A 17,895-nucleotide genomic window follows, 5' to 3' on the forward strand; every position below is an offset into this window, starting at 1 on the left:
TTCTTCTCATCCTGTGGTGTAGAGGACTACTTACTGAAGTGTATTTTTCAGTGTTTCTTTAGTCTGTAAGTGATTATCCTCTCTTTCCTGGTCTCAGGAGAGTTTTATAGCTATAACAGTTGAAGGATTTCTCCTGGAAAACCTAGGCAAAGTATATTCCAATATATTGTGTTGTATCATTAAATTTATGTCCTTCATTTATAAATGTTTATGTGATCTAGTTGAGTCATTTTCATAAAGATATGTTTTTCTAAGAAATATTTTTTTGAGACTTCAGTGACGTAGTTAGGTTTTTTCCTTTTGTCAGGACTATTTTTTTTTTTTCCTCCCCTTAATTCCTCCAGACAGATGATATGAGTTTGTTTGGAAGAAGTTAGTTTTGTGCTTCAAAGACACTAATGTAACTACCTATTAATTTATATTTCATTTGGACCTTTCATTTAATTCCTTTTACCATTCCAAAACACTAATCTATAAATAAAAGCTAAATATATCATTATTGTTATTATTCAGATTAGTGGATCTTTTCTTGTGTTTTTCTAGGTATTTTTTTACCCATATTTAACTACCAGCAGTCCGTTTGGACCTTGCTCAGTTTATGCTCTGTTCTCAAAAATTCCATAATTTAACTTAATTTACCTGTTCTTTTGCCTTCACTAGAAATGTTTTTTGTGCTGTAAATGATATCTAAAGAAGCTATCATCTTCTAGCATTTTATTTCCTATGAACATTTGAGGAGGACTTGGAACACTTCATATGGCAGCAGCTCCTCTGAAGCTCTTCTTTTAAACATTGTAGAAGTTGAGTCTGCAGCTCATAGGTCTTATGAGATTAGTAAATGCTGATTAAGCACATTCCATCTACTTCAGTGATGATAAGTTTGATTATATCATATATGAGGTCAGATTAAGGCCCCATTTTTAGCCTTTGTTCTGAATAATTCGTTTCTAGCCAAAAAGATTTTTGCATGTGATATAAAGAATGAAATTGCTGTTTATGGTGATTTGTTGCATCTTTTATTGGCTGCCTCAATATTTATGAAATAAAGGTGGGCAGGCTTTCTGCCTTAAAATTATTTCTTAAGTCTTACAGGACTTGAACAACAGTATTAAAGCTATTGTTGCAAGAGCTGGAGGAAAAGATTGTAGAATTTATTTTTATATATTTTTTTTGTTTGTTTGAAATATAAGTTAAAAACAATTTTATGTTCAAAAGACAAAGACCCAGGCCTACATTCTGAAATGCCTTGATATCAGCTACACTTGAAGCATTTCTGTTGAGTAGTCAATGGCCTTGCTGTGGCTGTGCCTGATACTTTTTCTCAAAATGCAAGATACTCAGGGGTTTGGTAGACATTTCTCTACAGTTCAGAATTTTCTCTTACTCAGTTTTGGTCTTGACAGGAGGTAGGAAACCTACATTTGGGCCTCCTGCAAAATGTTCCTGTTTCCACTTCATCTGAATTTAAATTGAAAAGCCCTTGAACAAGCAGTCATGGAAAACTATGTTTAGGTTTTGTAGCCAAATTCCTTTCATGCTGTATTATATTTTGCCAAGAAGGGCCTTTGCTGAAGTGTCACCTAACAATCACTTCCAACACTGCGTTAAGGTGACCTCAAGCTGAAAATTGATCTGTCTTATTTTACATAGGTATGCACTGAACTCGATGGAAAGTAAGTAAATATACTAACTTCTAGAGATATTTCTCATTGATATCAAGGTGTTTTGTCTTTATCACCATGAAAAGATATGCTCCTAAGTTATCTATGTAAAGAGGAAGGCTCACTGCGTGAAGTTCTATATCTCAGTATATTGACTCCTCTGACTCCACAAACAAGCAAGAGGAGTTCCTGTTAATACATATTGCAGGAAAAGCAATGATTAGAATAATAATCTTTTACCTGAGACTGCAGATCCCATGACTTATTTCCAGATCAATACTTATTTCCAGAGTCTTCAGTTAAAAGAATATTTAACTGATAGAAAACATGTTGCTCACTTTGCTGTTATGTTTTTGCCCAGTAGCATGGGAAGAGGCAGTATGTTAATGCTGTCAGTATTCTGTGCCACTGAGGAAGAAGCCTTGTTACTTCTCTTGTGGAATCACAAGGGCATAACTCAAAAGTACCAAATCTATTGTAGATTGAGGTATACTTGAGTGAAGTATTCTGGGGTGTCGGGGATGATCATCTTTCATGGTGGCACCGTGAACACCAGAATATAAAGATCTGGGTGCAGCAGGTATTAGCTTTCTTATGGCGCCAGTCTGAAAATAACCTAAAAAGCTGTACATGAAGACTCTGTCATACAGTGGAAAACAAATGATTTATCATGCTTTATTTATTGTGAATTTGGTTTGGTTCTATAACTGTTTCAGATTTTCCAGCATCCTAGACTCTATAGTATTCTGAGATATCAAAACCAAGCCTTGAAGAGAAAAGGAGATTTCTTTCTGGTTTTGAAAAAGAAAAAAAAATCGTGCCTCGTGTAGAGCTGAGCAGGTCACTTCAGAAACTAAATATTTATGTGCTTCAAACGAATTCACACTGCATGAGGTGTGATTTAGAAAATTTAAACCCTGCAGTCAGTCATCATGAAGAGTGATAGTCTTGTTTGGTTCCTATAAAGCTGGTGGCACTGCTGCAAAAGTTGGCCTTCATGCTAAGCAAATGAATGACACAAATTCAGTGGCAAATTCTTGGTAATTAAGCTTAAGGAAAGTTACTGATGGACTCAGTCCTTGCTTTAATGTTTGTTTCCCCCACTGTTATTAATGTGTACATTTTTATTTCATTTGGTAATTTTTTTTATACTGTGATACTTGTGTTGTGCTCTCATCCTTCTCAATTTTGCATACTTGAGAAGTTTTTACAGTTCTTCCTTTTAGTTTATTGGCAGCATATCCTTTTGTCATTCATTGGGTTGCTTTCCAGCAAAGAAGAGTCTTTTGCACGTGCTCTTTCCCCTTCTTTCCTGCCCCTCCCTGCCCCTTAGGTTGCTTTTGGAGAAACTTACTGTCTTGGTAGTTTTGTTGCCAGGGTTTTTCCTCTTAAGTGGTTCCATTGTTTGATCTCACAGTTTCTTCCTTGTCAGACTGTCAGAAAATACTCTTTCTGTTGAAGCATCAACACAGTAAAGACAGCTGGCACCTGTCAATAGCATGTTCTTGATTCCAGTAATTAATAGTGCCACAAAGAGGGGAAACAACCTGTACAGAAGTAAGCTTTTTCAAATTAATGTAGAGTTTTTAAAGATGTAGTTATTTTTGGCAGATATGTAAGTCTTATTTGACAGGAATATTGGGTCTCTTTTATCCATATGATTTACTGGTGAATATCATACAGGGAGGTATACTTTCACTTTATAATAAATAGTTGTGGGATGGGTGTCTGGGTATTCAGGGTCTCTTTTCATCCCTTCACAAAAAATAAAAAAGCCAAACAAACCACCACAGCATTTCTAGTTGCAACCCCACACCCTCTACTGTTCTTTGGATTATGAGTTTATTTTATTTTTTTAATTCTGTTTTGTGGTAGTTAATTTGCCACTAATGATTACTAGGCTTTTTCCTTTAACAGCCGTGGTACTCTGAAAATATCAGCAAGCACTGAGCTTCTTGTTTGTGGATGATTTCAGCTGTTTTCATCCATCTGTTAAGGATTACTGCACAGACAACACTTAAACTTTGTTTTTCAGTTGTTTCTTTGCTGTAAAATATTGCAGGAGGAATCTAAAATTTTATGCCTGATTTGAAGTATTTTTAGTTTTCTTTCAGTATTGTCAGGAGTTTTAAGATTATGTTGCAGACTTCTTTCTCAAAAAATGCGATTAAAATTTTTGTGTAAAATTTCCCCCTCCCTTCCTTGTTTTTCCTTCATCTTTGAAAGTAAAAAAACTATGATTTTGCAGGAAGGGAGGTAATTTAACCTAAGTAATTTATAGAAAGGTGTTTATGAATCGTGGTTTTAAGTCAGTGTTGTAGAAGGGAAAGGAAGAGAAATAAATAGCTAGTTCTGCCATTTTTAATGCTTTGTATGATAAAAATCTAGGTACACAAAATCGTGATAAGAATGTAGCTGCACAGAATTTCTAATAATGCTCAACTCCTAATAAGTACATGAAAAGGGAAAAGATTCTGTATTGTATGGTGTTAGATAAATGTATTTTTGTTCAAAATTCTTTAGTATTTGTAGAAATAATAACTGAATAGGTAGTATAGAAATTAGGCTACTTTTCTGTACTCTGGTGGCTTTTTCAAAACCAGTGACACAAACATTGAGGCTTCTCCTGTTGCTCAGTCTCACTGTCCAGTGCCACTTATCAAGCTCTCTTGAGGTTACCTTTTAATCCTTCTTTTATTTTCTTTCCAGTTGCTGCCCTGTTCTTACATCAACATGAATCTTTCCCTTACATTGTTACCTACTTGTTCTCATCCTGCTTAATTCTTACTTCTCTTGCATCTTTGTGTCTGATTGTGAACCAACATTTGCCTTCTGTTTAAATCACTTTTCAGAACTCTGTTGGCACTGACTGTGGGTTTTTTTTGTGGTGGTATTTTTTTTTAAATCTTGAAGCAGTCACACAGATGATGAAAAGGTTAAAAAGTATGACACTCAAATATCTAAGCTCTTGCTTTTATTTCATATGTTGAGACTAAAGAAAGATAAGTCTGCCTTTTTATTTAATCTGTTAAGTTACATGTTTTTATATTTATAAACAGAAGCTTAAAAATCAGGAGGAAGTGTTGTTAGGAGGGAGTGTTGCCGGTCAGGAGGTATCTTTCCTGTACTAACTGCATTTGCGGGTAAGTTACACTCAGTTTTTGATAATACTGGATGTTACTTGATGCTGACAATACTGCAAAAGTTAAACTGGTGCTTTCATTATGTGGGATTTAGAATTAATATAGTAAAAAGGTATCTTAGTTGAGTAGTTAACACAACATCCAAAACCTTGATGCCTGTATCTCTGGGGCTTATAATACTACTTAGTAATACAGAATTGAGTTTCTATTCAGATGGCACTAAATAATTTAAAACATTGAGGCAGAAGGCCTGTGCATTAATGAAATGAACAAAATGCTTTGTCACTGTAATTAGAAAAAGCTGTTTTCTAGTCTAGTACTGGCCTGGTACATGGTGTTTTCAGACTTCATGGTTTCTCTGCAGTACAAATCCCTGCTACTCTTGAAAATTTTGGCTAGTTATGGAGAGGTGAACTTTCGACCTCAGTGCACTTTCTTCTGCATACCTGGCAAGTAAGAGTTAAGTTTCATGTGGCTGTTGCCTCTATTGGGTCCATGTATGTGGCTGTTGCCTCTATTGGGTCCATGTATGTGGCTGTTGCCTCTATTGGGTCCATGTATGTGGCTGTTGCCTCTATTGGGTCCATGTATGTGGCTGTTGCCTCTATTGGGTCCATGTATGTGGCTGTTGCCTCTATTGGGTCCATGTATGTGGCTGTTGCCTCTATTGGGTCCATGTATGTGGCTGTTGCCTCTATTGGGTCCATGTATGTGGCTGTTGCCTCTATTGGGTCCATGTATGTGGCTGTTGCCTCTATTGGGTCCAGGAAAGTAGTTGTGGTGGGGTTTTTGTAAATCACCATATTTTCAGAATGTATTAGTTCATTTTTTTAATGTCTGCTGGTGGGTTTTCTGTTCCCTGATACACAGGGTATGTTTCCATCATTCTTCTGGAACATGAATTGTAGGAACAGCTAGTCTTTCTAATGCTGATATACAACTTATTAAGTTCCTAGAGTCTTTGTATAAACTATCTTGTAAAGTCTTTTAGAAGTAGAGAGGTATTCTGCCTAACAAGACAATTGATGCTTCTCCTGAAACATAGCAGTTTAAGAACTGGTCTGAGCATAGACAGTTTTTCACAACATAAACTGATGTCATCTTCATCATGCTCTGCTAGCTTAATTTTTCTAGTCTGAAAATATTCCAACCCCTTAGGACAGTAATTTCAAAACCAAAACCTTTGCATATCGTGTATTTAAAAAAAATATAAAAATCCATTAATGTCTTGGTAAAGAATGAAATTACTTTAAATCTTAATAAAATAGTTCTCCCTTTTAATGACATGTTATTAAAGGTAGTAAAAATGTTAACGCATACTTCTCCTGTTTTAAAAATAAATTAACGTAGTCCATCAAGGGAGGTAGAAATTTTGGGGTAGTTTTTCTCTTGAACTTTAACACTGCGGCCAACAAAAGAATCTAATAACACTTTCCTACAAAACACTACACAGTTGGACCTTTCTATGTGGGGGAAAAAAATGAACCTGCTTGTGAGTTTATAACTTTGAATTTCAAAGTTTCAAGGCATTGTAGCAAAGAGCTATGAATACAGTATGTGTAATAACCCCAACTGGCAACTAAGCACCAGCTCAGCCAGTCCCTGAGCAATGGCAGCCCCTGCCAACCTCCGCATACACCCACACCCCCACTTCAGTTTTATTACTGTGCATGACATCACATGGTATGGAATATCCCTTTGATCAGTTCGGGTCAGCTGTCCCAGCTGTGTCCCCTCCCAACTTCTTGTGCGCTTCCAGCCTACTCTCTGGTGGGGTGATATGAGGAGCAGAAAAGCACTTAAGCACTGCTCAGCAGTAACTAAAATGTCCCTGAGTTTTCAGCACAGATCCAAAGCATAGCCCCATACTAGCTACTGTGTAGAAATTTAACTCTTATCACAGCCAAAACCAGTACAGTGTGTTACCAAGGTCTATTGTCTTTATAAAACAGCAGTTATAAACAAGGTTTGTTGAAGACTTTGCAAAAAAAGTGTGGAATTAAACAGACAGTGCTGCTTGAACTTTTGTAAAAGAATGCCATTGGTAACTGCTTGGGCATTTTTTAAAGAAATTCAGGATCAAGTGCAAGATTTTGCCGGTTGGGTGTACTCTTTTCTACAGAGACAAGATGTATTACTCATTTGAAATCTACTTACTTAGCGGTAGTGAAGACTGCTATAATATAGATACCAAACTGAAAGATGACCCTCTCTGTTTTCTAATCTCAGAATACCCTGAAGTGCTTTTGAAGTACAAAAGAGGTTAATACAATGTTGTATTTTCTTTTCATTGGAAAATACCATCATCTGCCAAACTGACTTTGAGATCTATAAGAACTGTCATCATACAGTCCTTTGATCCAGCCTTTTCATATGTATAGTTCATGTGGAGGAAATGTAATGGCATGGAATGTCATTGCAGTGAACAGGTGCGTATCTGATTTCTAAAGGAAAAAATGCTTCAGTCTTAAATAAAACCAACTTTAAACTCACCTTTTCCATTCTTTTAAAGGTTCTTTTTTTCATAAATGTTTTCTTATTTTGTTCTTGACCAGTAGCATCTCTTCCTCAGTTGATTATAGCAGTTTATAACACTTTACAAAACAGACCAAAAAGCTAATAATATTGCTTAAAAATTTTTAAAAGCAGCTCTGCATTTGAGAGCTAACATGGTATAGTCCCATTATGATTTTGGAGACAGTCAGGGACATTGATTTCTGGCTTTCTTTACACTGTGTCTCTTCTCATGCAGGTGTACTATTGGCACAGAATTTCAGGCGTTTCTACCTTTTCAGAAAATAGCATTTGGATCTCTTTCCATTCAGTATGGGCCATACAGAGTTGTTGGCAGTGGTTGTAGTCCATGTCGCTGTAACAAGAGTTCTGTATAATCAGCCACTTAAAATCTTGTAGATGTGAAAGTATTGATAAATACTACCTTATGGCAGACTGAGGATAGGTTTTTGAGCGGAAAGTTGAGCCATGGACAGTGAAAGCTTACTCTACCCTTTCAAATCATCTGTAGTCTGATTAATTTGACTGCGTCATTGAAAGGAGTAAAACTCACTGGTTTTGTTGACTTCATATATTTGCAAGACTTCATATATCTGCATGACCCTTTAAGGACAATTTCGCTTTCAGTTTGTGAACCAGATGGGTATGAATTTGTTTCAGTTCCTCAAAATTTTTTCTTCTTTCATTGGGTGTGGAAGTAATGGGTACAGGGTTTGTGGAGAAGACTTTTTTTATTCGTGATGCTAAAAATAGTAGTGATGGTTGTCATCATTACAGTAGATAAGAGAGTGTGTGGACAGCTAAGAACTTGAACTCTGCAGAAAGGCTTGGTGCAATATCAGTTCCCCTGAGGGTAAAGGCAACATTAAAAGCATATCAACATTTCCTCTCACTTGTTTGAAGTCTGTTCACTGAGACGTTTGGATAGTAGACAAGACAGTATATATAAGAAGGGAGAATGTAATACTTGTCTACAGATGTGGTAAGCCTGTGTGGAATTAGGTTGCTGAGAAATGTTACAGAAGTACTCTGAAATTGTATTGGTAGGTTTCAACAGATAACAGAGTTTCCACATGTGATTACTAGATAAATAATATATTCCCATGGCATTTCGAGGTTTTTTTGTTTGAGGACAAGTTGTAACGTACGCAAGCAAGCAAAGCCCAGGTTCTGCCCCAGAGATGAGAGGGTGCTTTAACGGTTTGGTGCTCTGTAAAATATCTAACAATTTTAATAATCCTGAGAAATTTGGAAAATTCATGCAAGCAAGCAGCATTGTTCAGTGGCTCTCATGTGACTGAAATGAGTTTAGATTTGTGTTCTGGTAACTGGAGAAACTGGAAAGTAATTGTATGCTATGAGTGTAAATAACCTGTATTCCTTTTCCTTTTTGACAGTGGTCAAAAGTGGATGTGTAAGACAGGGTTGAAGCAAGGTTAATATATACTTATAACAGAATTGCTCTCAGTGTCCAGCTCTTTGTTGCTCAGGAACTTTCTGGGCCACTGACAGTTTCTCTGTGTTTAGAATCCACACAACAGATTTCTGTGGACACAGAAAAGAAAGTGAGTTCCTTCTCTTCCTTGTCTGTCTGGTCATATCTTTTAAGGCCAAATAATTTCAGCATCTCTGTGTGTGCCTGGTTTATGTCACTCCCACTCTCTTCTGATGAACAGTGGAAAACAATATTTGTGGCAGTGAAGGTTACTGAATGTGTAGTGCAAAAGTATAATTTCGTTTTCAGTAATTCTGATTATCATCTGCTTTCTTGAGCCATTAAAAATTATTTTCATTGTTCCTGTTGTCCTTTTGTGTTGATGCATAGCCTAGCTTTCCAAATCTAAGTAGAAAAAAGCGGTTCACGTCTTCTCTCATTTCTGTCAGGGGGTTTAAAAATGTGTATATCCAAATATCAGTCACTTATAGCAGTTCAAACTGACATCTCTAACTTATTCATGTGTCTGCACCATAAATAGTAAATTAACTGTAAAATGAGTGGGCTAAATAGAGTCGTAGGGCTGCATGCAAGTGGCTGTTCAAAGTAGTAGAGGGGAATTAACTGTTCAAGGACTTTTGGGCCAGATTTTTCACCTAAATATAAGGTGTAAAAGATTAGTTACGAAGGTTTAAAAGGTTTTTACAGAATTGCAGAAGTTAGCAAGATTTCACGGCTTGTGAAAGGCTAATAACCGTTAGCTGAAGAATAATATATGAAGTTAATTAAATAAAAGATGGGAATTACTTGTATCTTACTGGGATTTTTCCAGAGAAAAATTTTTCCCAGATTTTTCTGGGATCCATACTATCTCTGTATGTACAGAGCACACTAAGAAATGGATGGAGTGCATCATCAACTGTGGTGCAGGAAAAGGGGAGCACTTTTGCTTACATTTGAAATGCTTTATGCATTTTGTGTCTGAGATTGCTGAACTATTATTCAAAGCTGCCTTGGCAGCTTCAGAATTGAAGTTTTCAAATGACATTTCTAGATATCCTGTCATACCTTGAGTGACTTAACATCTTCAACCACCAAAGATGTTTACCAGCAAAAGAGCATCTTGCTGCAAAGAGAAAGATTCAGATGAATGATTGTTTTTTATGTGTATATATATATGAACTGTTGTATTTGAAATACTTTGCAGCTAAGTAAAGCATTTTAAAACACTAAGTAAACTGTCTTATCTATACAGTATGAAATGTGGCTGGAGTCCTGACCTTTTCAGCATTTGCAAAGTGTGACTGTATTCATGATATTCATAAAACCATTTGTTTTAAGGTTAGCATAGAAATCATGTTAGGCTTCTGGGTATTTCACAGAATATTAGATAACATTAAAAAAATTATGTAGAAAACGGGCCATAGGTAATTTCTGCAAGTGCAAGCAATCAATTAGTGAATTAGTGCAGTTGGACATAGAAGCCAATCTTTTAGTCTTTTAACCTGCAGCTTTGGTGCTCATTTAGGTAAAGAGAAATTACGTATTCTGAATTACATAGCTTTTCTAAATGATTAATTGAGCCATCATTGATAATCTGTCCTATTGTTCTGGAATGATCATGGTATATGTTAACATGTTGGCATTTACAGTTAATACTGTAACATTTTATTGAGTCAGGAATTAAAGTATCTTTAGGCTTCATATAAAAACAGGTATTAGATTTGTGATTTTAGGAAGTAGCTATATGCAGTTTAAGTGTGTTAGCATGCAAAATGATTAGCAGGGGGTACTGAATGTGGTATGTGATCTAGCACTAGGATTATGTGAGTAAGTTTTTGCTTTTTTTACTAACAGGAAAAGCGCTTAGGACAGTGATGGTAGTAACAATGAAATGCTCAATCTAGATGCTGATGAGAAACGTCAACAAAATAGTAGGCTAGGAGATGGTATGTATCTTGTGTTGGTATTTATTGTATATCAAGACAATGCTTTAGCAGAAGTAAGAGGGGTAAAAAAAGGTAGACATGGGTTCACAGGAGAATTTAGTAACATCACAGTGCTGTACAATACAACAAAATCCTGGAAGACCAAAAATTCACGTGTCTTCATGCACTATCTTGTCTCTTAAGACTTTCCTGTGTGTGGTTCAGAAACATACTTTGCTCCTTCTCATTTTAGGAGCTGTTTTTTCTATTATTTTCTTTCTGTTAAATTTAAATTTTTATTTCTAAGGGTTTGGTTTTTTTTTTTAATGCTTTCATCTGTGTACTGAAATTAAGGTTAATCTAAAAAATATGTTTTGGGACAAATTTTGCTAACCAATTGGAGTTATTCTGTGTATATTTAGAGATGCTATCTTAACACTAATTTATTTCTAGTTTGCGGTTTTCAAGTGTTTGCAGGTAAACTGCATTGATTTTTATTAAAAGAAGTTAAAAATTAATTAATTAAAATTTCCCCTGATGCTGTTTGTCCAAAATGCTCGTAATAAAGCCAGGCAGAGAGGTGATTCAGCCTTGCTTTCATTTGTAGTAGTGATTACATTTTTGTTAGACCTGAAATTGTCTCTGAGATTTTTGATAAATTCTTCTAACGCCTTGACACTTAGAGGTCTTCTGCCACTGTTAGCAGTAATGGCTAGTGACTAATTGCTTGGATTTTAAAGATTAGATTGTGCGATTCTACTTAAAGCAATTATTAGTGAGACAAAAGAAACGTTGATGGCCTGTTTACAGTAGGCTGTTGCTACTGATGATTGGGAAGGTGCACTGGTGTTAAATCAGTAGTTGTAACAAAACACTAAATTTATCAGTCTTAAACTGGGCCTATAGTAGGCTGTGTTAAAATTAGCAGGTAACATACAGCACTAGAAGTAAATTGCCACAACCTGTAGAAAGCAGCTTTTGACCTTGGCTGGTCCTCACCAGAGTCTGGTTGTACACCAAATAAGGCTTTGAGTTCATGTGAATGAAAAATCCTAAACGAGTCTTTATCTGCTGTTCACTTACGTGGCTGATTGTGGTCTTTTTTTATAAAACAGAAAGGAAAAAATTAAAAATCAGCTATGAAAAGGAACTATGGAATGAGTGGGAGAAAGTAGTGATGAAGCTGCATTAGTATGTTTCTATAACTGATGATGACAAAAATACAAAATACTGTTTAAAATTAATAGCTTTTCATAATAAATATAAGATTTCTTACAAGCATCTTTTTTCCTGAGAAAATGTTGGATTTCTCTTATGCTTGCTTCGGTTTTGGTGGACTAGGATATCTAATGAAGGTGTTGAATCTTGTTAGGAAAATTTGCTTTCTGACATCAGGATTCAGAAAAGATGAGGTTTTTGCCCTTGAAACTTTCTGACTCTTCAAAGCGTGGCTGACTGTTAGGTTTACTCGTTAATCAGATCCATTAGAGTCTCACTGAAGATAATTTTAGGAAGAGTAGTATGAATCTGTAGTAACAGGTTTTGCACTTCTGGGGAGAAAAAGTAATAGTTTATTATGTCTAATCTCCTTCCGGTATATGTCATTTTCTAAAAACTAAGCATTAAGTGTTTAATTATGAATAGCTGTTTCAACTTTCATAAAACAATTTGTCTTTTAAAAAATCCAATGTATAAATTTTTGTCAAAATTTGGATATTCACAGGTGCCTGGATTTTTAAGGGGAAAACACCCCCCCCCCCCCTTTGAAAAATTAAAGCATGGAGTTCAACAACTGGCAGTTCGTTTTTCTTAAAAATGCAAGTTTTCTCTTGACTTCCCCCCTGCTGTTAAAGGGTCTATATCTGGTTCCTGCTTTCAGCTGCCAGAATCTTGAAGCCTTCTCCATCACCTGCCAGAAGAAACAGGTGTGGAGTGCACTTCCTTTGATTCCTGCTCTTGGTATCAATGGCTCCCTCTGCAGTCCTTTAAGAGAAACTAAAGTGTCTCAGATCCTTTTGCCGTTCCACCTTTTCTTCTTTCCTTGAGACGAATGCAGGAGGTGTAAGAGTTTTCTTACTGCCACCTTCCACTCTCCTACATATGCAGGATAACTGTATTTCCTGCATGTGGTGTAAGTCAATAGAAACTAAAGGTTTAGAATATGCCTTTTCAGAACGCGTGCAGTTAACCAGATCTGTTGTAGTTGCTGTATGCTGTGTACAGCTGAAACTTAGTGAGGACTCTGGGCTCCAGCTTCCTTAAAAAGACGACTAAAAGAGTACTGGATGAGATACAGTGATAATAGAGTGAAGAGGAACAGAGAGACTTGTGGGGAAGAAATGTGCATAGTAATTTTATAAGAACTGTGGGTGGAGGAGAAAAAGAAGAGTATTTTCAGCTAACTGTGGCTATTACACGCTGCTCCTCTCTTCAGGTAGTCAATCAAAAACTTAAATTATGTTCTCATCCTTTCTGTAATGATATGTTACTATTGTCATTGGGAAAATAAGACCTAAATATTCTAATTTTTAAGTAATTTTTAAATCTCAAAAATAACTAATGAGTAGATAGCTGGGACTAAGAACTAATTTTAGGAAAATGTATATAATGTCCATGGAATTTTACTGGGGCAGTTTGCTCATTAAGTGTTTTCAGAAGGCTCATATATATCTCTTTGAATTAAAGTGAACTATCCAGTAAAGCAACTCTTACTTTTAAATGTCAAGGAAAGCTGGAAATGGATATTACTTTATCAGCTTGTTGTAGGATTTTTAGAACACTAAATAAACAACATAGCATTTTCTAGCAAGAATTTAAAAACCTGCAAATTTCAAAGTGAAAAATATAAATCACTGATTATGAAATTGTTTAAAATATGCAGCAGGCAAGCAAAAGAAAATTAGAGGCAAGGTCCTTCAAAAAGAGGAATGCAAAAATTGCTGCACTGGATCAGGCCCATGGAATACTCTTTATATATATATCTTTCCCTTTCACTTTGTAAAAATGATCTCATTGCCAGAAAGTGAAAAGCTTGTATTTCCATTGTTTTGTAATCCTTAAATACACAAATCATACATACAGATATATAAAACATAAAATCCACAAAGACCTCTGAAACTTGGTGTTGCAATTTATGTTTCTACAACAACTAATTTTTTGTCTGCTTAATAGTATATTTCCCAAATAATTGTATGTCCTCTTACTTTGTGGATTTTTTTTTTGTGGGTATATTTTATTTCTACTGTTGTAGCAAAGGGGTGATATTTGTTACAACACTGTCAAACTGCTTTTTTGTGTATGCCTGAAGTCAGGTGTTGTCTTGCATTGAGGGAGATCTGCAGCTCAAATGTTGTATTTTACTAATGTAAAATCTTCCCTCTGTCTCAGACCTTTCTTTATTCCGAGCTCTCACATTTTTAGTGTTGTGGAGGGCCTTTGAGCCTTCACTGTCTGTACTCATAGGTAGTATTTTAGAAGAGGACATATTATGGTTCTGCTACATCATTTCAGTATTTTTCTGTATTATTGTTCAGCATAGTTTAGTTTTTCTTAGTAGCTGTTTTAATTTTAGTTTTTTGATTATGTAACTTTCTAAAATATTTTTCTTAAACCTTTCCACACTAAAGTGCAGGTTCTTGCTGGGTTGGGAATTTTATAGTGGTTTTTTGTTTTGTTTTGTTTTTTTCTCCTACATATTACCTCTCAACATTAAATTGAATCTGGTTTTGTGTTCATAGGACTGCTGGGAAATTCAGGTTGGAAGGGACTTGGTGAGGTTTCTAGTCTGACCTCCTGCTCAAAGCAGGGTCAGCTATGAGGTCAGACCAGCTTATGAGGGATTTTTTCCAGTCTGGCCTTGAAAACCTTGAAGCAAGGAGGCTACAAAACTTCTCTGGACTGTCTGCTCCAGTGCTTGACTGTCCTCATGGTGAAAATGAGTCATATATAGTCTGGACTTCTCTAGTTTCAGCTTAGACTCACTGCTTCTTGTCCTGTCACAGTGCACCACTGTGGTGAGCCTGACTCCTTGCTGACCTTGTAGATACAGACAGGCTACTGTTAGGCTTCCCCAAAGCTGTCCTCCAGGCTGAACAAGCCCAGCTCCCGCAGCCTCTCCACACAAGGCAAGTGCCCTGGCTTCCTGAGCAACTTGCTGCCTACTGCATCTCCTTTATGGATGTATTTTTTGTATTGAGGATGTGTTAGACCATATCTTGAATAATAAGCACTGGGTAGAGGTGATAATCAGTTCCTTCACCTACTGGAAAGGCTCTTCTCAATAAAGCCTGGGATACTGTTGATCTTTCCTGCCAGGGGACACTGCTGGCTCAGGATCAGCTTGCTGTCTGCCAAGACTTTTTCCACAGAACTGCTCCCCAGTCAGTCTCCAGCCTGTATTGTTGACAGAGCCTCTCAGGTGCAGGGCTTTGTGTTTGTCCTGTCTGAATTCATAAAGTTCTGTAAGGTTCATTCCTCCAGCCTGTCTGGGTCCATCTGAATGGCAGCGCTGCCATCTTAAAATTTTGACCAGAGTACACCCTATTGACGCTTCAGGTCATTGGTAAATTTGTTTAATGATCTTGTCGTAGGGTGTACCCCTGCAACACCCCACTTGATACCAGCCTCCAGGTAGCATATAATGAAGTAACCATTATCCTCTGAGCCTGACCAGCCAACTGTTTCCTACTAGTCTAGTTGTTCATCCATTCTAAAAAGATATTTTTTTCTAGTTCACTAATACTCAATTTCTTGAAGTAGCCATGTCCTCTTTTAGTGTCTTGATGCATTTTTGTTAGCTTCTTGATCAGTGAAACCCTACCAAGTAATCTTTATTTTGTGCATTGAACAGTTTCCATGTTCATGAATACTTTCTCACTCTGACTAGTTTTCTTGGTGAACTTCTCATGAGAAACTTTGTCATTGCCTTTCTCTAAGTTATATGAAGCCTAGCTCTCTTTTTCAGTGATGGTGTGATGGTATCGTATCTTTTTCAGGTTTTTATAGTGCAGATTTTAGTCATTTCAGATACTTCTGCCTACTGTCTGAAGTAGAGCAAGCTGGTTTCTTAAAGTAGATGGGGTTTTCTGGTTGCTTTAGAACAGATTGTGCCTGGACCTACAATCTTGTTTCTAACTCAGGCAGTTTGTTGTTCTTAATTATTTGCCGACTAACCTCTGAAATGATAATTTTGATAGATATGCATGCTAGGTAATAATATGTCTGGAACAGCTATGTCACTAGCATTCTTCATATAAAATTCATATTAAAGCAACAGTTTTATTTACAGTACTTCAGCAATTGCCTTGTCTTGGTGGTGGTCTACTAGATGTTCCAGTTCTCATTCAAATTTCTTGTTTATGATCTAATAAAATAATTTCCTATTTCTTTGTTAGTTTTAAAATAATTTTGTTGGGTCTGAAATAATTCCCATTTTAGACTTCAGTTTTTATGATCTTTCCTTTTCTACAGCTTCATTACATTGAATTTCTGTTTTAGATGGGAATCTTGTTAGTTTAGCACTATATATGCTGTATGTGGTGCTTCTTTACTCCCAAAGGCTGCATTTAATCTTTCTTCCCAGTACTGGCCACAGACTGCTTCCTTACTTAACCATTCATGTGAATTGTACTTGTCTCGCACCAGCAACAGGCTAAAATACTTCCTGATTTCAGGTTGTGTAAGAGTAACTCTTAAACATCTATCCTCACTCACAGAACCATGCTGTTTTGCAATGTGGCCACAAATCTGTAGCTATTTTACCCGTTGTCACACTTGTGTTTTAACATCTGCAACAGCAGAATTAATGGAATGAATACATTTCTCTTCAGTCAGGCAATTTTGAGTCCAGATGTTAGAGGTCTTGAGATCTTTGAGAATCAGATGTGGACTGAGGTACAAATAGGTGTCTGAGATGGTGGGAATACATGGATAAAACTGAGTTTACAAAGCTCTAATGCAAAATTTTTCTGTTTTCAAACATTGCTTTTAAATGAAAATACTGTTTTGACTGAGCAAATGTGAAATTACCTTAGAGGTATTCGATTGACTATCTATCCTTTGGTTGTTATTACCACTTTATAGTTCATCAGTTTCTTGGTTCATTTGTGGTTTTGCTTAGGGCTGTGTCTGTGCAGCAAATAACATAATTTGTTATCCTTGTTAGATGTCAATATGCAGGTAATGTTTTTTGTCAGTATCTTTGACCTGTCAACAGGATCAAGGTACAAATGAGTAAACTTGACCCTTTTGGTGGGAGGGCAGGGGCATGAAGAAAAGTGGCCACTGGATTTTGGCATTTTTTGTGGTGTTTTTTTTTTTTCTCCTTCAGGAACTGATTAAACTATGTTATCTTTACTGACAGCATAGTGCTTCTCTTCCCAGTTTAATGTAGTGGATCATGGATTTGTGTGTGATTATGACTGTTGCTTTGTTGTATGGCTTATTGAGTATTGCAGTGTGGCCTGTTTGCTGACTTCACATGAAGCAGAGCATTACTAACTCTATATCTGGATGTTTATATAAAATACTAAGTGCATGTGTTGAATTTTTGTATAAAGAGAATAATATTTCACTACATACACAAGAAATTCTGGCTGAATGGAGTAATTAAATGAAGAATGCATAATTAATTATCAAATATAATGTCATTCTGGCAAGAGAAATTACTGAAAATGTATGCTAAACTGTATTTTAAAAGCAAACAATTAAACAGAAAACTTTAGCGCCCTTGGACTCTTAACATGTGAGCCAGAGGAAATGCCTACCTTATGTTGTCATTGGAATGGCATCTATTTGAGGTTCCCTTAGGCCTCTTTTTTACCTTGCTAACTAAGCCATGTGTGTGCAGTGAAAGTCTCTTTTTCATATAAAAGTTATTTTTCACAATAAATACTCTGCTTTCACAGCAGTTTCTGTCTGTGGTTAATAAATTTATTTGAAAATTCTGATTTTTCTCCAGAGATGGTGATAGATGAAACTTCTTTTTTAAGTCCTGCTTTTTATGGAAGGACAAAGTTGTAGAAGCCATACTTACTCAGAATGACAAAGGAAGCCCATAACAGACCAACACTTAGAACCTAGATACTCTGACCAATATAGTCTTCTGCTGTAGCCATTAAATCATTCTTTTATCATTCTTTATTCCTTGTAAGATTTTTTAAAAATTATGCGATAAAATTATACCATAGCAGTGGGGTTGGAGATGTACATATGTT

The 17,895-nt window shown here is 36.2% G+C and overlaps 1 protein-coding gene across 8 annotated transcripts in view; it reads left to right on the plus strand.

Moving 5' to 3' along the window:
- The window catches only part of TNRC6B (trinucleotide repeat containing adaptor 6B), a 134,669-nt gene that overhangs the window by 22,939 nt on the left and 93,835 nt on the right, over positions 1–17,895 (plus strand). The window lies entirely within an intron of this gene.

This window comes from Athene noctua, chromosome 3, assembly GCF_965140245.1.
Source record: "Athene noctua chromosome 3, bAthNoc1.hap1.1, whole genome shotgun sequence".
In the NCBI taxonomy this organism is placed as follows: domain Eukaryota; kingdom Metazoa; phylum Chordata; class Aves; order Strigiformes; family Strigidae; genus Athene; species Athene noctua.